This window comes from Trichomycterus rosablanca, chromosome 14 (assembly GCF_030014385.1).
Source record: "Trichomycterus rosablanca isolate fTriRos1 chromosome 14, fTriRos1.hap1, whole genome shotgun sequence".
Taxonomy (NCBI): domain Eukaryota; kingdom Metazoa; phylum Chordata; class Actinopteri; order Siluriformes; family Trichomycteridae; genus Trichomycterus; species Trichomycterus rosablanca.
The window spans coordinates 18,481,474-18,504,725 of NC_086001.1; the positions used below are offsets into that span (position 1 = coordinate 18,481,474).

The window sequence follows — 23,252 nt, forward strand, 5'->3', positions numbered from 1 at the left end:
ACCAGGGACTTAGTCGCGCCTGGGTGCGCCGCAAAAGGGGATGCATGGCCCCACTCAAATACCTGACGGCGAACTGTAGAGGGGACATACAGTCGGTCAGGAGGTCCCCCACCGGGGTCCGGCTCTGCCCGTTGGGCATCCCGGATGACCTTAGATATTCCCCAGGTCACTGGGGCAGCAATCTGGGTCGAAGGGAGAATGGGATCAGGTTCAGTCTCCGGTCTGGTAGGCTCCCACTGTCTCGACAGGGCATCCGGTTTACCGTTTTTGGAGCCCGGTCGATAGGACAGCGTGAAATGGAAGCGTCCAAAAAATAGAGACCACCGAGCCTGACGTGAGTTCATCCTCTTCACTTGTTGGATGAACGACAGATTCTTGTGGTCCGTCCAAACAAGGAAGGGATGTTTAGCTCCCTCGAGCCAGTGGCGCCACTCGTCCAGGGCCAGCTTGATGGCCAAAAGTTCCCTGTCTCCAACCGGGTAATTCCGCTCGGCTGGAGTCAGGCGATGCGAGAAGAAGGCACAAGGGTGTAGCTTCTTCTCCGGGCCCGCTCTTTGGGACAAAACTGCCCCAACCCCGACCTCGGAGGCATCCACTTCGACAACGAAGGGTTCCTCCGGATCGGGTAACTGCAAGACCGGTGCAGTGGTCAACAGAGACTTAAGCCTGTCAAAGGCTTGTTGGGCCAGCACCGACCATTTAAAAGGCTCCTTACCAGTAAGGGCAGTCAAGGGAGCAGCGACTGTGCTAAAGTTCTTAATGAATCGCCGGAAAAAATTTGCAAAGCCCAGAAACCTTTGCACCTGGCGAACAGAACTTGGAGTAGGCCAACTCTCCACAGATTGGAATTTAGCCGGATCCATGCGCAGGGCACCCTGTGACACGATAAACCCCAGGAATGACACTGATGGGGCGTGGAATACGGACTTCTCTAGCTTGACGAATAAACAATGATCGCACAATAGCTGGAGAACCCGTCGGACGTGCCCTATGTGCTCGTCGATGGATCGACTAAAGATCAAAATGTCGTCTAGATATACATAGACGAAACGATCAAGGGTCTCCCGTAGGACCTCATTGATAAACCGTTGGAAGACTGCCGGTGCGTTCATCAGCCCAAAGGGCATCACTAAGTATTCATAGTGGCCAGTGGGTGTGAGGAACGCAGTCTTCCACTCGTCCCCCTGCCTGATCCGGATCAGGTTGTACGCGCTGCGTAAGTCAAGCTTGGTAAAAACAGTGGCTCGCTGAAGGGCTTCGAAAGCCGTGGCCATCAGCGGCAGCGGGTACCGATCCTTGATCGTAATGGCGTTAAGACCGCGATAGTCGACACAGGGGCGCAAACCGCCATCCTTCTTCGCTACAAAGAAAAACCCCGCCCCGGCCGGGGAGGAAGAAGGACGGATGAACCCCTGTTTAAGTGCCTCACGCACATACTCCTCCATAGCGACCTTCTCCGGACCGGAGAGTGAGAAAAGGCGCCCCCTAGGAGGAGAAGTGCCTGGCAACAAGTTGATGGCGCAGTCGAACGGTCTATGGGGGGGCAAGTCCTGCGCCCTGGACTTGCTAAAAACCTCTTGCAGGTCATGGTACACGGCTGGTACCTGGGCCAGGTCCGGGAGCTCCATCTTAGGGTCCAACGGTGCGGGAGTCGTGCCAGCCTGAAGGAGGCAAGAATCCCTGCACCGTGTTCCCCAGATGAAGATCGAACCGGTGGCCCAGTCGATCTGAGGGTTGTGCTTGGTCAACCAGGAGTAGCCCAACACCACCTGGAGGTGAGGAACACAAGTCACCATGAAGGTAATGTGTTCCTCGTGGCTGCCTAGACGCAACGTTAGAGGTTGGGTCTGGTGCGTGATGGGGCTACCCCTAACCGCCCTACCATCAACGGCATAAACCGAGATGGGGGTCGGTAGTGGTTGAACCTCGATCCCCAAGCCGCGTACCAAGTTGATGTCAATAAAATTTTCTACGGCCCCAGAATCCACACAGACCTTTAGGTTGGTGTCCCCTGAACCCCAACGCAGCTGGGCCTGTAAGAACAAACCATGGCGAGGGATGTTTACATGGCTCACTCCCAACTCCCCGAATCGAGAGTGGCCTACTCATTTAACCGCCTCCGAGAACGAGGAGGAGAACTCGAAGACGGAGGTGCGGTCGCTCGAGTGGAACCCAGCTGCATGGGTTCAGGATCAGGAGACACCGGTCTGGACGAACTCTGAGGCCGGGAAAAAAGGGGTCGAACACTTCGCTCCCGCGTTCGTTGGCGGAGGCGAGTGTCGATGGAGGTGGCCAACAAGTAGAAGGCGCTAAGTGTGGTGGGGAGGTCACGAGTGGCCAACTCGTCCTTGATGTTCTCCCCAAGGCCCCGGTGAAAGATGGCGGTTAACGCCCCCTCGCCCCAACCGCATTCAGCGGCTAGGGTGCGGAATTCAATTACGTAATCCGCCACCGAACAACGCCCCTGTGCAAGTTCGAGTAGCCTAGGTCCCGCTTCCCGCCCTCCGGAGGGGTGAAAAAAGGTGTCTTTGAGGGCACCTCTAAATGCACCCTCAGAAAAACACTCGGGAGCGTTCTGCTCCCAGAGCGCGGTGGCCCACTCCAAGGCTCGGCCGGTTAAAAGGGAGATGATAAAGGCCACTTTGGAGCATTCTGTGGGGAAGCGTGACGGCTGTAACTCGAAGACCAAAGAGCACTGTAGGAGGAACCCACGGCACTTTTTGGCCTCTCCCGAAAATCGCTCGGGAGGCGGAATAGGAGTCTCGCCTCCTAAGGAATTTCCGGGGGGACCAGGAAGATGGCCATGATGGCTTGGACCGGCCTCAGCAGCCGGCAAACGCAGGGTAAGATCACTTACGCGCTGTGCCAGCTCTGTGAGCGCTAGCTCATGCCGGCCCAAAGCCACCCCCTGGTGGCGCAGGATGTCAGTTACCGGGGAGGAATCTGCGGGGTCCATATTACTGGTCGCACCTTTCTGTTATGAGGCAGAAAGGACCCAAGATGCAGATTCTTAAAAAATAAACTTTATTTATATTTGAATAAATAAAACAAAGCAAAAGACAAAAACCAGAACAAAAAAGCAATCGGGAGAACCCCGATTGCGCCGCAGGCTTCGCAGGCAACTGAAAATAGAAAAGGCAAAATAATGAACGAAATGCGAGGCACGAACCCCGGTCGCTCCGGTGCTGGGCGTTCGCGCTAACGTCTCGCCAACTGGAAGATAGAAAACCGTTAGGCACAAGCTAAAGATAAGCGTCTGGTCGCGGCGTGGAGCCAGACGCTGAAATCCTGCAATTAGCAACAGGGGAGATAGCACAAAGCTATAACTTAACAGACAGCGCGAGGGCTGAGAGAAATCGCACCACTTTCCCTAGGTTGAAGGAAATCAAAGGATATACCTCAGCACAGCGCTTACAATCCCGAACGGTCTAAAACACCGTCCGGGCTACCGTCTTTCCCTGCAAAATGGGGACGAGAGAACGTTCTCGCCGCCGGGCTACACAGGCCAACACAAACAAAAGGTGCGACCCCCGCTGCTGCACACTGACGGATTAAATAGGCCAGGCGCAGCTGCAGGCAATCGCCCTAATTAGCCGCCCTCCTACTTGAGGCCTTGCTGGGTTTGGGTCTGTAACGCCTGCTTCGCCGGGAACCCGGGGTAAGTTCGTTAGCTACCGCAGGCACCCTAACAACGGCTGTGATTTGGTCGTAGATAGATCATCACACCGTGATGTTATTCACGATAACACACTGGGTTTGGGTCTGTAACGCCTGCTTCGCCGGGAACCCGGGGTAAGTTCGTTAGCTACCGCAGGCACCCTAACAACGGCTGTGATTTGGTCGTAGATAGATCATCACACCGTGATGTTATTCACGATAACACACTCGAGTGTTCTGTTGCTTTTATACAACAGTTTATTTACAAAATAAATGAAGAAAATAAATCCAAGAACCTCAAGACATTCATAATGAATATGTTTGAATACGGACTGTGCCTTCCGCTGCCTTCCGCCAAAAAGTAGTTCCACAACAAGTCAACTGAACTGTGTATATGCCGTTGTGGCGGAGTGATATAGATTTAGTGTGAGAATGCCGCGCTGTTATCACAAATATCAGCACGGTTAGAACTCTTCTCAACCAATCAGACTGTGAGGAACTAACTGTTGTATAATAATAAAATATAATTTTAATCTGTTTACATGGACCCACAGACCCCTGTAATAACAGACAGATCATATTAGCTAGTGCTAGCCAAGCTAACTAACTAGCTTTCTCCTGGTCTCTAAAAAGACTTTATTAGCATAAAAAAACTTAAACGTATTATTTACCATTATTTGACAAACTACAGTTCGAGTTATTTCTAATGGTGATGTATGTTTATTTAGATTTGAGTAATTTGTATTAGATTAATTATATTTTATTTACCACAGATAAACCGTTACTCACCTGATATAAAACTATTCAGAATTATGCGCGCGCAGGCTGCTTTCCTCCACACTGCAGATTCTGGATAGTTTATATATGTTCGTCTACAGGTTTATCGTACAAATAACAGATTTTAAATAAAATAAAATAGAAAGAAATACCGTTCACTCGGACCGGATCAGTTCAGTGTGAATCGGCTCTTATACATTTTACCGACTCATCACTTGACGAGCACCGACACCGACTCAATGCCGAGTCTGCCACACACCAGCCGAGCTAAAATATGCTAACGTTTAGAATACTTAGCTTGTAAACTGGCACTTAACAAAGGTTAACCGGTGACAATGAAATTCTTGTCCTAAACAGGTGTAAAAACAATGACTAGTTGAGCAACCTACCTGTTTCCCAGGCCACACCTCCTTCTTAACAGACAGCATACACGTTCGCGCTCATTTCTGCTTTTTTTCCCCGCTCTCTTTTGGTTAACCATGTACACGCCAGAAGTCAGCCGAAAGATTAAACCATAGCTATTGTCGACAACTGCTCGGCCAACATGCCGCCAATGATGCTGACAGTGAACCGATAGTGCCAAATGTAAGCCAGAATCGGGCCGGAATCTCTTGCTATCTGGGAGGTCAGTCACAGTGTTTTACTGCCGGCAATTGGTCATGTGGTTTGCACGTGTTGTCAAAGCACATAGGATACAATTTGTGTAATTTGTACAAAAAATCGACTTTACTTCAAATGGGGGTAAAGCTCTCAGCAAATTTAACCTTCAATGTCCCATTTAATCTTATAAAAACTCAATAAAAGCTCAAATACAAATAAAGAAGACCCCGACAGCAACGTCATGTTTAAAACCATGCCCTTTTGTCAGATTAGGCTACGTTTTGCTTACATACAGCACCATTTATCCACCTTAATATAGCATAAGTGTAGCACTTATTTTGTGACTCTTTTAATACTGTTTGTTTCTCACACACAGCTGCCACGATGAAAAATCCAGTGCTGCCAGCGCCGACTGAAGCAGAAGCGGAGAAATGCTTAAAGGATTACTTGCGGCTGGCACCAGGAAGGAGACATTAATTTCTATTTTATTTAGTAGTTAATTGCTATTTTTGTTTTGTTATTTGTGTTCATCGTAATTATTATTCTAATGTTTATTTATCATATATAAAAATTTTGATTCATGAATTCATATTTCACTTAATTTTGTGTCAAGGAACAATAATAAATAAGAATGTTACTACCACTGATTATAATGTCTGTTGTTTATAGATATATTATCTGTATTGTCTATTATTATTATTATTGTTATTATTATTATTATTTTTAAAGCAGTACATGAGAGGGGAGTGCACACACACACACACACGTTCAATTACATTCAGACGCTGTATTTTAGCTATACTGTACACATAAGTCTGGAATACAGCGTCTGAACGCCATTTCCAGGCCTGATATTTAGGAGATGTATTACAGATGAATAAGCGCTCTATTAGATGGTCTCGGATAGCTCTCATAAGCGTCTCTGAGACGCAGGCATGATGATGACGTAGTAAGATTGATCTGGAACGCAGCAGCTGAAGATCTTCCACGATCCACCAGCGACCTATCAGAGACGTATTGCAGATGAGCAAACGCTCTATTAAATACGTATTCCAGACCAACTGGGTTACATCCAACAGACGTCTCTGAGATGTATATGTGCTATCAGGGTAAATAAAAGTAATTTTAGTTAAACATTGCCACCCAAGTATCAAAATCACAACAAAACGTTCCACTGTTGGAAAATTGCACTAAGTTCAGGATGCAGTTGGCCCGTCCCTCCATGTCGCTCTGAATCAGATGATTTGATGTTTGTGCACCTGTTCAGGAGATCACAATTCACTAATGATCACACAGAAGTCACTTGATTTTAATACTGTTTGTTTTTTTAAATGAGATCCAACAAGCTCATGGTAAGGTGTCCAGATATTTTTTGCCACATAGTGTATCATTACTATTGCTGAGGAGTTAATTTGTGTGTCTACATCATTTCATGTATCTATACGTGTCTAAAATACGTATCTACTCTGTTAATATTCCTAAGCATACACACACACACACACATACACAATTACATGGTTCCACATTCACATGTTTTTGCTGTATGTGTTATGTAGATAATATTTAGGTAATCTGATGTATTTTTGACTCTTTTAAGTAGTTTGTATAACATAAAATGTTGACTTCATTAAAACGAATCGACTCCTTCAGCTTCTAACGGCTCATTGCTGAGTACTATCAACTTAGTGAATCGACTCTTTCGAGTCTACTCCTGTCGTTCGACTTAAAGAACCGGATTAAAGAATCGACTCATTTGATTCATTTGAACGCGCAGACTCACTAGCTCTCCCGCTGTGAGCTTCTCAAACTGAACTGCGTCTTTCTGCACATGAGGAAGAAATCTATGTAGAGATCTCAAATAACATGAACCTGAAGGTATGAACTTACATTGTAGAAAAGAAAAACAAGCCAGTAGCAGCAGTGAGCAAATTACACCATTTACAGAAGGGTCATTAAGTTTGGCAAACTGAAATAATGGCATGTTTCTGACCTGAATGAGAGGGGCATTAAGAAGATCTCACACTTGTCAGAGACAACGTTTGAAGCCCAGATCAATGGGACCTGCTAGTTAGAGAAGGATCACTTGTTTGTTAGTTTAAGTCCAAAAGTGGGTGTGGCCCGTACGGGGATCGAACCCGCGACCTTGGCGTTATTAGCACCACGCTCTAACCAACTGAGCTAACCGGCCAGGTAATGTAGACGCTTTAGATCTTTGTACATAATTCTACACTAACTCCATAAGCAGCTGCATGGCAGCACAAAAACCATTAGAGATTCTGCACACTTACAGTCAAGATCAAAGCAAAACTTCACAACAAGAAATCCTGACTTGAATCAATTTCACTGAGGAATAACAGAAATACTACATCACAACCTACAGCACTTACACCACAACAGCTGGTTTTAACTACTCTGTACGTGTGTATCTGAAACTGACTTTAATAATACACATCAAAGAGGTTTTGTGGGTTCTTATATGTGTGAACTATCTAAACTATATATTTCTTTAAGTACTTGACTGAGCTTAATGCCACCAACCAGCGACTGGAGCAGACACGACTCAGGTCCTGCACACAGTAAGTAGTGCTGATACACAGTACCAGCCTGCACACCAGAGGGGCTCCAAACAAGTTTTCACTCATTAAATCATGTAGTTTGTGAACTTTGTGGAATGAATGTAGGATTTGTACGTGTAGATTCTGGGTTTTAGGAAGTTAAGCTACTGTTAATATTTTTGATATTTTAGTTAATTGAACTAAAAACCTGAATTGATGTTTTAATTGTTCATTAAGACTTCACTAGGAGTTATTACCATCCAGCAAATGTAAAGCATATTTCTATATGAAGAGCATCTGTTTCCAGATAATATACACTGAGGTGTGAAGCATAATGGAAAGGGTTCAGTAATTGTGTCTGTGTCTGTTTTTGTTGCTTATTTAGAATTTTGTTTATTTGTAAACTGTGAATTAGTTCTTAATCTGGTCGTGATGTTAGTGAAGTTCTGACATGCTGCTTAAGCCCGGCTAGCTCAGTCGATAGAGCATGAGACTCTTAATCTCCGTTTGAGCCCCACGTTGGTTCGAGTATCTTCATTTAACATCTACTGAAACCAAAAGGACGTTCTTTCACTTTGTACAGCCGGTCTCCAGTGACTTATCAGGTGGATATTTGTGCTCGTAGGACTGTTGTTTACTGGATGTTTTCAGTTACTTATTTCCACTATTTTGTGGGACTACTGTTAGAGTTTTGTTAATATATGCTCTCATTTGATGAGTACACTACTTGTAAGTGCTTTTATTTTGACATGCTGACAGATAAGAAAATAAAGCATAACTTCTGTTTTGACAGTTCCGGTTCAAGGAAAACTGATGGTGTAGGCGTGTTTCTTTTCCTCCGTGCATATTTATATGTAAAACAACAATAATAATAATTTATACCGATTTTCTACCCTAAGATGGCTGCGCAAGCAACAGGTTATGGGCCCAGGAGGGACATAGGAAATCGATGGAGCAAGTTGTGTTTTGACGGAGATGAAAATAATTACAAACTGTGGGAGACAAAGTTTCTAGGACATCTGCGTTTACAGGGACTCAAAGAGACGATACTGAACCCGCCCGATGCAGAAGGTAATGCAAATGAAGACAGAGCTAAAAATGAAGAAGCATATGCTGAACTGATTCAATTCTTAGATGATAAGAGCCTCTCATTAGTTATGAGAGAAGAAGCAGATGACGGGAGAAAAGCGCTTGGAATACTGAGAGACTATTACGCGGGAAGAGGGAAACCCCGCATAATCAGCCTGTACACAGAGCTGACATCTCTCCAAAAATCAGCGACTGAAACTGTAACTGGCTACATTATTCGGGTGGAGACCGCCATTACTGCATTAAGAAATGCAGGTGAAACACTCAGTGATGGACTGTTGATTGCCATGGTTATGAAAGGTTTACCAGAGTCATATAAACCATTCGTCATACATATTACTCAGAGTAATGACAATATAACCTTTGCAGAATTTAAGACGAAAATAAGGAGCTTTGAAGATACTGAGAAATATCAAAGTAACTTCAGTGATGATAATGTGATGAAAATTAACTATGTACCATCACTAAGAAAAAGCAAAGACAAAAATACAGACACAGATATAACATGCTACAACTGTGGACAAAAAGGGCACATGGCCAGAACGTGTACAAGCGGGAGCCGCCGTGCACAAACTAAGTGGTGCAACTACTGTAGAAGTGGAACCCACAGGGAGACATCGTGCCGACGCAAAAAGAAGGACGATGTGAAAAAGGCGACCGACGCAGAAGAGCACACGTTTGTTTTCAAGTCCAGTGATTTTCAGGAATGTGGACTCAAACAGAAAGGCCTTATGGTTGATACAGGTGCAACTTCACACATAATTACTGACATCAGAAAATTTAAGAACTTCGACGATGCATTCCAATCTGAAAGTCATACCGTTGAGTTAGCAGACGGTAAGAAAACTAGCGGCATAGCACTAAAAAGGGGCGATGCAGAGGTGTGCTTGATAGATCGTGACGGACACTTTGTAAATGCGACATTAGCGAAAGCACTGTACATTCCTTCATATCCTCAGGACATTTTTTCAGTTAAAGCTGCAACAGCTAATGGAGCTTCAGTAAGTTTTCGCCAAGAATGTGATGAACTTATCCACAAGAATGGTACAAAATTCGACATAAAGGAATACAACAGACTGTACTATTTGAACATCGTTGAGGAGGAAGATGGGGACAGTTGCAATGGGTGCTACGACATTCAAACCTGGCATGAGATTCTTGGTCATTGCAACTATGATGATGTTTCCAGGTTGCAAAATATAGTAGAGGGAATGAGGATCAAGGGTAAGGTTGAAATGTCTAAAGTGAATTGTGAAGTCTGTACTCAGGGAAAATTTACTCAAAGTAGGAATAGGGAACCTGATGTGCGAGCTAAAGCAGTATTTGAGATGATCCACACTGATCTAGCAGGTCCCATAGATCCTGTGGCAAGAGAAGGGTTTAAGTATGCCATATCATTCACAGATGACTACTCAAGCTCAGTGTTTGTGTATTTCCTAAAAGCCAAAAGTGATACTGTCAAGGCCACTGAACAGTTTTTAGCTGACACAGCATTGTATGGGACGGTAAAGTGCCTTAGATCAGATAATGGCACAGAATTTACAGGAAGTGATTTCCAGACACTTCTTAGAAAAAAGGGCATAAAACATGAGACTTCTGCACCATATTCGCCACATCAAAATGGCACAGCAGAGCGGAATTGGCGGACACTTTTTGAGATGGCTAGATGTTTACTCATAGAAAGTAATCTGCCAAAAGAGTTCTGGACGTATGCAGTATTGACTGCTGCAGTAATCCGCAACAGGTGTTTTAATAGCCGCCTAAAACAAACACCATACCATACACTGACTGGGAGAAAGCCTGATCTTTCCAAGATGAGAAAGTTTGGTTCGACATGTTACGCTTACAAGCATGACAGGAAAAAGTTAGACTCGAAATGTGAAAAAGGAATTTTTGTTGGGTATGACAGGTACAGCCCTGCTTATCTTGTCTATTTTCCAGCAACTGGGAAAATCCTTAAACACAGGCTAGTGAAATTTTTGACAAAAGATGTTGCAGTGCAACAGACCCAAATTGGCCTGCCGGTAGCTGAAGGTCATTTTCCTAGTAGGAAATATGTGCCGTCCGTCCAAAATGCTCAAGATGATAGTAAGCTTCCAGTTGAAGCTGATGAAGCCGTGGGGGATACTCAAGAAGGCACTCAGGAAGGGCATGACCACGGTTTACGTTACCCTAGGAGAAATAGGAAGCCACCCCAATATTTGGCTGACTATGTGCACGATACAGATCAAACACTAGCGAATATTGATTACTGTTACAGAGTCTGTAACATTCCTCAGAGTTACAGAGAGGCAGTGAGTTCAGAAAAAGCAGATTTATGGATTAATGCTATGAAAGATGAGATGAACTCTCTCATCGAGAACAACACATACACACTGACCCCTTTACCAGAAGGTAAACGTGCAGTGGGGGGAAGATGGGTTTATTCCATTAAAAATGAAGCTGAAGGCTCAGAAACATACAAAGCAAGATTTGTAGCTAAGGGTTACAACCAAATAATGGGAGTAGACTACAAGGAGACATTTTCCCCAACCGCAGACATCACATCAATACGCATCCTGATGCAAATGTCAGCACAATATGATCTCACTCTACACCAAATGGATGTTAAAACGGCCTATTTACTAGCTCCTACAGACTGCGAGGTTTATATGGAACAGCCAGAGGGTTTTGAGATGAAATCACACACAGCAGAAAGACTTGTCTGTAAGTTGAATAAGTCGTTATATGGACTTAAGCAATCTGGTAGGAATTGGAATAAAATGCTACACGATCATCTAATTAAAATTGGATTTGTGCAGAACCCTGTTGATCACTGTGTTTACAGTAAACAAACTCAGGTTGAGAGAGTAATGTTAATACTTTGGGTTGACGATCTTATAATTGCTGCCAGTGACAAGCATCTACTCAGTGAAGTAAAAGAACAGCTGACAGCGAAATTTAAGATGAAAGATCTTGGGAAGCTTAGACATTTCCTAGGCATAGATTTTGATCAGAGCCAGGGGATTGTAAAGATGAATCAAAAGGGATACATTACTAAAATACTGGAGAGGTTCAGTATGTCGGATAGTAAGCCAAGAGCGACCCCATGTGAGCAAAAATGGGAACTAGACTCAAACTCTGATCCAATTGATAACACACTTTATCGTGAGATAGTGGGAAGTTTGATTTACGTGATGACTTGCACGAGACCTGATTTGAGTTGGGTTGTTAGCAGACTATCACAGCATCTATCAGAACCGCATGCAGAACATTTAATTGCAGCCAAACATGTGTTACGTTACCTAAAGGGAACAATTGATTATGAGCTGTGCTTCAAGAACAGTGAAAGGGATTTAAAACTTGAGGCATACAGTGATGCGGACTGGGCGTCTGACTTAGATGACAGACGAAGCACGACTGGGTATTGTTTTAGTCTAACCAGTGAAGGACCTTTGTTTTCTTGGAAATCAAAGAAACAGCCCACAGTTGCTTTGTCTACTTGTGAAGCAGAATACATGGCTCTTGCAGCCACTACTCAAGAGAGTTTGTACCTCACACAGCTACTAAAGGAAATGGTTGCAGATATCATGACCAAACCTGTGACGAAGTTGAAAATGCAGAAATTCAAGAGTTTTATTTTTGGTATGTGAATTGGTGAAATGAGTGAGGTACAAGTTACGTTCTGTATTACATGAGATCAAGTGGGGGTGTTAGAGTTTTGTTAATATATGCTCTCATTTGATGAGTACACTACTTGTAAGTGCTTTTATTTTGACATGCTGACAGATAAGAAAATAAAGCATAACTTCTGTTTTGACAGTTCCGGTTCAAGGAAAACTGATGGTGTAGGCGTGTTTCTTTTCCTCCGTGCATATTTATATGTAAAACAACAATAATAATAATTTATACCGATTTTCTACCCTAAGATGGCTGCGCAAGCAACAGGTGTTTTTACAATTTTACCTGCGGAACACTGAAGAACAGTAATCTGGCCCTTTGGTTAAAAAGTTTGAGGACCCCTGGTCTAGAACCTCCACTGATTTAACAACACCGTCAGGTTAATATTGGACTAACTCAATGTCTTAATATTAACAACAACATATTTTTATATTATTGATAAAACCTCATAAATCGTTGTAGCGTCTTTCTCAATAATTTTTCGGGTTGTTATGGCTACTACGCTGTGCACAACTCCACGGGGGGGGGGGGGGGGGGGGGGGGGGGGGTGTTCTAGGCACAAGCAGCAAGCTGATTGGCTCTTTTTGTTGAAGGGCGGGACTTTATCCCTGAACGGACTTCATGATTCGCGTTGCGAGAAATCCCATTCATACTTCATACTTCAGTGGCGGGTCTCAACGTTAATACGGTGTCTGACTGAAGCGCGAGGCGGGGCGGGGCGGTTGGGTGAAAATGAAGCGCTCTGATTGGCCAAAAGCACTCCAATCACGCGCAGATTTCTGTGGCTCAGCGGCGTAATCAACTTGACAACCTGGTAACAACTTGACTGAAACTGGCGAAATACGAGATCAAACGACATGCGTACTTTAGAACATGGAATCGTACAAACGCACTAGGAGGTCAAAATGCGTGCCCGTACATGTACATGTTGGCAGGTCAGTTTAAATCCATGAACTGTAATATGTTCACACTGCACCACAGCTTTTATTAGAAAAGTGCTAAACTTTAGTGATTTACACATAGACTAAATTCTAGACATCTGTCAGGTATCTTTATATTATCTTAATTTATAACATAAACCTCCAGCTGAGCAGTAGCACTTGATGAATGCTTTGCAAATATATTTATATACATCAATCTATATGACTGGTCCTCACTTAAATACCTCCATTTCAATTTAAATTCATACAGCATTTTCAGACTTACGTCTTTATCATCATAAAATCGCTTTGGCTTCTTCCTTAGCCTCTTTCCATCCTCAATTTCCTGTCCAAGGAAATATGCTTCTTCTGCCACTATTAAATTTGCTTTATCATCTGGGGAAAAACATTTAAAGTGATATGTTTAATTCAGTGCAGTTCAGAACTATAACAGCACGGTAAACTAATTACAGTGGTGCCTTGAAACAGGACATCAGTTGGTTCTGGGAGAGACGTTGAGTATTTTTTCACATACGGAAATTATTTTAGGCTAATATAAAATAATGGGGTTGTTTTTGACACTTATACACTGACAATAACACTAGTATAATGTTAAAACACTGACATACAATTGAAAACATGTAAAACATGTAAAAAATGCTAAAACATGTAAACAAATGTGCTAAAACAAGTAAAATAAAAGCTAAAACATGTAAAAATATGCTAAGACCTGGGTTATTTTTAACTTTCTGAAATGGTCACTCATTATAAATAAAATTTCAGGGATATTATTGGCATTCCTGTGCATTATTATAAAAGTTCATGACTTACCATCGAACTTCAAAGGCTTAGCAGGGCACCGCCTAACGAACGTCTTTTTCCCAATCCTCACCTTCCAGTTTACCACAACCGTCTGACCGTCAACGAGATCATCTGTGGTAAGGTTTTTGTGTCCTTCAATTAATTGGGACTCAATTACACTGGTGGCAGGAATATCATCTTCAAAAAAATACACTAGAGCATACTTTGGCAAACCCATGTCGGAGGATAAAATAACTGAAGACTGTAACACTCAATTTGTATTTCGCGTGCAAAAACTGAGGTAAAATCTGTGTGGAGGCAGAGACGATGGATTGAGTTAACGGTCTCAAGTCAAGCGCGCATGCGCGGACCAGGTGCAAACAAAAATCTGAGGAGACCGTAGGTAAAGATTAAGGAAGATTGCATATTAAATGATGGTGTTTGAAGAAGAGGGGTGTGCAATGAATACGCGTAATACAAGGCGCTATAAAGTCTATCTGAATGATAATGTGCCTATTCCACGCACTACAAAACGAAGATATACCGATAGTCATTCTATTTCGCCCATGGATGCAAGGAACTCTGCTGAAGTTGCGGCAAGTGATGACCGCGACATTGCGGTTTCGCATGAGGAAAAAGAATTTGGCTCGCACAGTCCCATTTTCATGCACGAGGAAGATATTGAAAATGTTGAAGAAGACGACCGGCATGCAATGGATGGGAGACCACATGAGCTGGTCACAGAGTTTATAGATCCTGAACGTGAAAAGGTAAGCTTGAAATTGTTCTGTTTAGTTACACACTGTAAGTCTTAACACTTCATTTAATTAGATATAATGACTCAGTTTATCAACTTGTTATTAACACTCGTTTTAAATAAGTTATCTGTAATTTGTGGTTGAAAAAGTTTTCTTACTCAATATTCTTAATTTAAATTCAATTTAAAAAAAAGTTTCTGTATTCAACCTGCGCACTTCGTACATCTGTCACTATACGGCAGTGGGAATTTCTGGATAAATTGCGGGGGAACTGCACGTCGCTTATATAATTGTCGGGATTACCGTGATACTTGTGAAACACTGATTTGGTAAGTAAATGTTATTATTATTTTATCGTAAACTGTTGCACCGTTGTGTAGTCAGCGTCAGGTTTATGTGCTTTCTAATTGTGAAGAAAGTTAGCGTACAGTTACATCACGGTGAATGATTATGTTTAGCACCCAGGTACTTTTATTAGAAACGACATATATTGGCCTTATCTGCTGGCCTAAACACTGTCAGAATCACTGACTTATGTTTTAATATATGTTTCCATGAATATTTATAAATTAATTCCAAATAGTCTGTTTTCTTTCTTTCATAGATTTTCTATTGGTTGCGTGTATATTTATACTAGAGCTATTATCCAATCATATTTCAGTCGTCATGTGTTGCCAGGGTCAAAGAAATCTGCCTTAAGGCTTTAAAATCAGTAGCACGGGCGCCTCCAATAAACGGCAATGAAATTGATACAGTATCCAATCAGATTTTGAGTTGGCGTTGCTAAAGGGGTTGCTAAGCGCCTGGCTATGTCCAGGCGCTCAATTATGTTGGCGTTTTAAGTCCTCTGATTGGATGGTTAATGCCAAGTTCACACTACACGACTTTCTGATCTGGGTTTCACACTACACCATCTATCACTGACTGGAATCGCAGTCTCCCAAACTACGTTTTTTTTCACAAAAACACACGTGAGAAGTGACGAGGGGTTTAATGATACCACGTCCAAAAAAGCACATCAACATGTGGCGAGCGATCAAAGTTTGTGCGCTGATGCAGCGTAAAATCAAAGAGAAAAATAAATGAATCTGAGTGGATTTGGCAACCCGAACAGCATGGCTTGTTTTATAGGTTATGTATACTATATACTTATATGGGTCAAAGACGAGACGTAACTTTTTAGTGTCCCCACTTGATAAATAATATACAATTATATTAATATAAGTGGATATACAGTGTATCACAAAAGTGAGTACACCCCTCACATTTCTGCAGATTTTTAAGTATATCTTTTCATGGGACAACACTGACAAAATGACACTTTGACACAATGAAAAGTAGTCTGTGTGCAGCTTATATAACAGTGTAAATTTATTCTTCCCTCAAAATAACTCAATATACAGCCATTAATGTCTAAACCACCGACAACAAAAGTGAGTACACCCCTTAGTGAAAGTTCCTGAAGTGTCAATATTTTGTGTGGCCACCATTATTTCCCAGAACTGCCTTAACTCTCCTGTGCATGGAGTTTACCAGAGCTTCACAGGTTGCCACTGGAATGCTTTTCCACTCCTCCATGACGACATCACGGAGCTGGCGGATATTCGAGACTTTGCACTCCTCCACCTTCCGCTTGAGGATGCCCCAAAGATGTTCTATTGGGTTTAGGTCTGGAGACATGCTTGGCCAGTCCATCACCTTTACCCTCAGCCTCTTCAATAAAGCAGTGGTCGTCTTAGAGGTGTGTTTGGGGTCATTATCATGCTGGAACACTGCCCTGCGACCCATTTTCCGGAGGGAGGGGATCATGCTCTGCTTCAGTATTTCACAGTACTTATTGGAGTTCATGTGTCCCTCAATGAAATGTAACTCCCCAACACCTGCTGCACTCATGCAGCCCCAGACCATGGCATTCCCACCACCATGCTTGACTGTAGGCATGACACACTTATCTTTGTACTCCTCACCTGATTGCCGCCACACATGCTTGAGACCATCTGAACCAAACAAATTAATCTTGGTCTCATCAGACCATTGGACATGGTTCCAGTAATCCATGTCCTTTGTTGACATGTCTTCAGCAAACTGTTTGCGGGCTTTCTTGTGTAGAGACTTCAGAAGAGGCTTCCTTCTGGGGTAACAGCCATGCAGACCAATTTGATGTAGTGTGCGGCGTATGGTCTGAGCACTGACAGGCTGACCCCCCACCTTTTCAATCTCTGCAGCAATGCTGACAGCACTCCTGCGCCTATCTTTCAAAGACAGCAGTTGGATGTGACGCTGAGCACGTGCACTCAGCTTCTTTGGACGACCAACGCGAGGTCTGTTCTGAGTGGACCCTGCTCTTTTAAAACGCTGGATGATCTTGGCCACTGTGCTGCAGCTCAGTTTCAGGGTGTTGGCAATCTTCTTGTAGCCTTGGCCATCTTCATGTAGCGCAACAATTCGTCTTTTAAGATCCTCAGAGAGTTCTTTGCCATGAGGTGCCATGTTGGAACTTTCAGTGACCAGTATGAGAGAGTGTGAGAGCTGTACTACTAAATTGAACACACCTGCTGCGTATGCACATTTGAGACCTAGTAACACTAACAAATCACATGACATTTTGGAGGGAAAATGACAAGCAGTGCTCAATTTGGACATTTAGGGGTGTAGTCTCTTAGGGGTGTACTCACTTTTGTTGCCGGTGGTTTAGACATTAATGGCTGTATATTGAGTTATTTTGAGGGAAGAATAAATTTACACTGTTATATAAGCTGCACACAGACTACTTTTCATTGTGTCAAAGTGTCATTTTGTCAGTGTTGTCCCATGAAAAGATATACTTAAATATCTGCAGAAATGTGAGGGGTGTACTCACTTTTGTGATACACTGTACCTTCAATCTACTCCATTTGTACATGTTTACTGAAACTTAAAGTAATTTTTACAGAAAATGTATGATTTTTGAAAAAATAACCCTTGAAACCCCCAAAATGTCATTCAGTGCAACGGTCCCCCTACCTCTTTAAGTAATAAAACATTAAGAAAAAACTAATTATTCTTAAGTAAAACTTAAAATTTACTGCTTTGGCATAATTGTACAAATGTCATGTGTGACATATTAAATAATATTCAATCAGATGTTTTTTAATATTAATAATATTCAGGACACTTTCAGTCCCCATTTTCCCAATCTTCAGTTGTCATTCAGTACAACGTTAATAAAAAGCCTTATTTTAATATGCAATCAAGCTACTGCAGTCATGTGACCAATTATAACAACAAAAGACTCCTGGGGACCCTTCAGCACACACACGAGGTCAGTGCATTTTAACATTATTTGATAAAAATGTCTTTTTATTGACACAGTACATTAAAGAACAAAACTGAGTGTCATTCTGTACAACAACATGTGCTAAAGTAAAATTTCTGTCATTCAGTACAACAACAGTCATTCAGTGCAACAGAATTTCGCTGTTGCACTAAATTGACAATGACATTGTTATACTGACTTTATAATGTTTTAAAATTATTTTTAAATATTGAAACCACTTTTTCCATTCTAGGCTTTCTTAATAAGAGCAGTAATTACAATGAATATTAATAATTATGTTTTTGATGAAGTATGATGAAGCGGTCCCTGAGATTTTGTTATTGTCAAGTACGATGACCTGCCATTCGTTGGGGGTAGGAGATGAGGTGCAAGTTAGCTGCTACAAAATAAAATACAAAATAAAATGTGACTTCAAATGGTTTTCACTGCTGAATGAATTTAGATTAACTGCAACTTTTTCACATGTTATGACACAAATTCCACACTTTCACACTGTTCTGGTACCTTACAAGTTGTTATGATGGCTTCATTAGCTATGTTTTTATATTAAAATGCTTTATGAATATATTAAAATGCTTTAACAGCAACCATTTTTTCATGCTATGACAGGACTTTAAATGATCTCATGTTACATCAGTTTTTATGCAAGTTTTTTGTTTTATTTCAGAATAAAGTTTATGTTTTTGATTGCCTTACTTTTTTCATGATGTAGTAATATCATAACACATACTTGCCAGTGTGTGGCATATTTTCATTCTACTACTGCTACTTTAATCAATAAAGAACTTAAAAACAAATTAAGTCATGAATATTCTGATGTAACAGGATAATTTGGAGTGTCATTCAGTGCAGCATAAAATCGTCATACAGTGCAACAAAAACATTTGCTTAAAATAACTGTAACAAGTAATTATTATATATATTTTTTATGTGAATGCAAGAGAATCCAGGCCTGCTTTATAGAAAACAGAGTTTGATTGGGTTTCAAATAGAATAGAATGTGTAGCAAAAACATCTTGTATACAAATAAACAATGCAAACAATGCACATAAAATTCAAAACAGAGTAAGTACAGTTTCTTCTGAGGTTTTAAATCTTTTGTAAGAGATATACTAAACTTATAAATTTGAAATGGCTAAGATTGTTCCTTATGTGTGTATTTTGTCATAAATTAGTCGTTGCACTGAATGACATTTTTGTGCCCTTGTTGTGTGTCAACAACATTAAAACTATCAAATAAGCAAAATGCTGAGAAAAAAAATAAATATTTACATAGGTGACACATTTGTGCACAATATTAAATGAAAAAATTATACAATTTAACCATTTTATTTTTTTGGTACTTGGAACACCCTATTCGTCTTTTACCCATATACCTATATACTTCTGGTTTGATGACTATTAATGGTAAATGAACATATGTTTCTTTGCAGGGTACGGTGAGAGATAATATTTTAGCATCTGTCAGTGGGTGAAGATAATCCTGAGCTTGGCTTGCTTGATAATCATTATTGCTGTAATGTTTTATTCATTCATTCATTTAAAAATAAATTTAATATAGCTACATCAACCAACAATGAGTGTTCTCAGTTGTATTGCTTGCACTTTACGTAACAATAAACAAGTTGATTTAGGTGTTGCACACTCACAATAAATACAATAAAGTATTTTACACTCAAAATTAATAAAGTTGTTTAAGTATTGCTTACTTAAAATAAATAAGTTAATTTAAGTGTGTGTGTGAATTTTAAATTGAGATTTTAAATGAAGCTTCAAAAAGCTAAGTACTGCTTCAAACTACCCATTACCACTGCTTTACAAGGCTATGCTAGCTAGTAACTAAATAAGTTTTTATTTATTTTTTATTCATTTATAATAGATATCTGATACAGATGAAGACCTTGCAGAACCATTTGAAGGCCGAAGTGGTCACGATGCTGCTCAGGTTAGTAATGCACCACCTTCTCATAGTCCTCCATTTCATAAGTACTACTACCTCAAAATACATATTCCTTGAATATACCCGTATTTATCTTAAAATTAAACACAAAACAAATTATATTCATACCCTTCTAAAAACAGCTGTATGTTTTTCTTTGTAGGATTTCTTGCCCATTTTTAAAGGAGCAAATTTGACCAGGGCACAGGCAGTCTGTCTTATCACCGCTTTTACTTTACGACACAAGTTGGCTGGAACTGCTCTGCAGGATTTATTGACACTAATTGACCTTTTGATACCAGGAATTCTTCCATCAACAAAATTCCTGTTTGAGAAAAAGCAGGGTCTAGTATCACAGTTTAAATATGTTTTCTGCTGCATGTCTTGCAATGCCAGAAAACACTGGGACATGTAAAGAATGTCAGTGACCATTCTCACAAAAGGAGTGCCTAGACAAAGGTAACTTCTGCATATACACACCCTTGCGAAACCAACTGCAGATTTTTTTGGAAAACCCATCTGTCACATTTATCAGAGATGAAGAGAAGGCAAGACGAGATGTTGTGACTCATGTCACAAATTCTGATTTTTATTTAGAACACTTGAACAATGGAAAAATAACACCACAGGATTTCACTTTGATTTTTAACATAGATGGTGTTCCATTGCTGTCCATGACTCCAATTCAGTGTGCCGTCACAGAGGCAAAAAGTATGAGAAAGCATATTTTCCTTCTTGGTATGTGGCTTGGTTCTGAAAAGCCCAACATAAGAGCATTAACTGAGCCTTTTGTAAATGAGTGTTCCAGTCTAAGTGAAGAGGGTTTGACTTGGAGAAATAGTGAGGGTGTGATCACTACTTCAAAATTTCACCCCTTGGTGTGCACAGCTGATGCAGTTGCACGACCTGTTCTTCGGAACTGTACACAATTTAATGGAAAGTTTGGGTGTGATTGGTGCAAGCATCCTGGAGAGTATGTGCCAAAAGGTGATGGGCATGTGAGATGTTACCCTTTTCAGCCCTGGGTGCAGATTAGGAACAACAGCAACCACATAGAGGAGGCACTAACTGCCAGTCAAACACAGACTGTTGTTAATGGTGTGAAAGGTCCCTCTGTGTTGAGTCTTATGCCTAATTTTGACATTGTCAGGTCATTTGTTCCTGATTATATGCATTCTGTGTTGCTGGGAGTGACACGGTATATTGTCAATCTTTGGTTTGATTCAGCAAATCACAGTATGCCCTGGTACATTGGCCGTGACATTCCAAGAATTGATCAGCGGCTTCTTTCCATCAAAAGTCCACTGGAAATATCCAGACCGCCTAGGTCACTGATGGAACGAAGGTTCTGGAAGGCTTCAGAATGGCAAAGTTTTTTGTTGTATTATTCATTGCCTGTTCTGTCTGGCATACTGCCACTGAGGTTTCTGAAGCACTTCTTTCTCCTGAGCTACAGCATTAATACCCTAGTTCAGGAGAAGATAGACAGAAATGTGCTTCCACTGATAGATGTAGCCCTTAACAAATTTGGAAATGTGCTGGTGTGGAAGCACAGCATTAATGTGGTAAATAAGACCTGCAAGGGAAAATAGGAAATGAGTTGTGTTTCTTAAATTAGCCTAGAGGGAATGTGAACTAGAGCATATTGGTCATGTTTTAAAATGAGAGCATGCATGTTAAAGGCACGAACAGGGATTGAACCCGTGATCTTCGGTTTACGAGACCAATGCCTTATCACTTGGCCATCACGCCTCTCCAGGTAGCTGGCAGAAAGTTGAAAAAACATTCTTGTGCAAAAGTAACAATTGGAAGCTGAGCACATTCTCAAAGTTCAAGAGTAACAAGCAGAACGCCAGCTTGATAGTGACCGTTCTTAAAGCCATCGGCTTTAGAAACACACTTGACCATAGTTTTTAACCTGCTTTCACCCTTGTCTGTTTTAATCTTTACCTAACTAATTGGGCAAAAGGGCCAGGGCTTTGGTCACTTTTGGCCAGCCTTCTCTGGCCTTCTCTAACTAGCAGGTACTATTGACCTCACTTGTTTGTTAGTTTAAGTCCAAAAGTGGGTGTGGCCCATACGGGGATCGAATCTGCGACCTTGGCGTTATTAGCACCACGCACTAACCAACTGAGCTAACCGGCCGGTGTACAAGGGCAGGGCATATACCCACATACCGGATTCTACACTGACAGATCTTCAGTTATGGAGCTGCCACACAGAAACGATAGAGAGCTTTACTGTTGTTAAGCAGAACAGATCTTCGTGTGAGATGACTGAGGTTCATGTATTTTTCTTTTGAGAAAAAATAAAAGCTGATGCTTTTAACCTCATACTTTACTAATACTTTTATTCTACATGGTCTTAATTTCTTTTAGTCCTCTGCCATGTGCAGTGCAAGAATTCACTAAATTACACAGCAGTTCCCTTTTTATTGACAAAATTGACAAAATTTTATTGATAAAATTGATTGTAACCATTTATAAAGATCATGCCACGTTCATTAGGTGAAATGAAGCCAGAATTAAAGATGGCAGAAGAACAGGGTGGTATTCTTACTTTCAGTGATTAAATTACTCAGGTTAGAAAGTCCTGATACACAGAACATGCTCACCTGACTCTCAGCCATGCTAGCTTTAATCATTAAAGTGGGTGTGACCCTGATTCTGAATCATTCTCGTACCCGTCTGATTCCTGCTGATTTAGACGGATTAAACTGGTGTTACAGAGACGAGAACTGATCCCCTCCCCTCCCGGAGTATAGTGGTGATGATAATTCACCTCGCTCTCAACTGTTTCTTCTCTCTCAGTCAGGTTCTGAATGGCGCTGATCCACGCCCGTCTACTTGCCTCACAGTCGGCCTGGAACCTACAGCTCCTGTACACACACGGTGATAGATACAGATTATATAGGATGCAGACAGACAGACAGATTGAGTAGATAGATAAACAGATAGATAGACAGACATTCAGACAGACAGATGGATAGACAGATAGATAAATAGTCTGTCTATCTACCTGTCTGTCTGTCTATTGATCATCTGTCTGTCTGTCTGTCTCTGATGATTATAGTTCTGGACTTACCTTGTGGGCGTGACCACCCGGAAGCAGAAGCGTCGCCCAGTGTCCTCTCAGCTCTGGACCGAACAGCGCTGCAGGTCTTCCGTCAGCACCGTGAAG

At 41.7% G+C, this 23,252-nt stretch overlaps 2 non-coding genes across 2 annotated transcripts; both read right to left on the reverse strand.

Annotated features, from left to right (window-relative positions):
* Positions 1 to 7,148: 7,148 nt before the first annotated feature.
* On the reverse strand, positions 7,149 to 7,222 carry trnai-aau (transfer RNA isoleucine (anticodon AAU)). The gene has a single exon. It is a non-coding gene; the product is annotated as a tRNA-Ile (tRNA).
* A 14,530-nt stretch (positions 7,223 to 21,752) lies between these two features.
* trnat-cgu (transfer RNA threonine (anticodon CGU)) lies at positions 21,753 to 21,824 on the reverse strand. The gene has a single exon. It is a non-coding gene; the product is annotated as a tRNA-Thr (tRNA).
* Between the last annotated feature and the right edge of the window lie 1,428 nt (positions 21,825 to 23,252).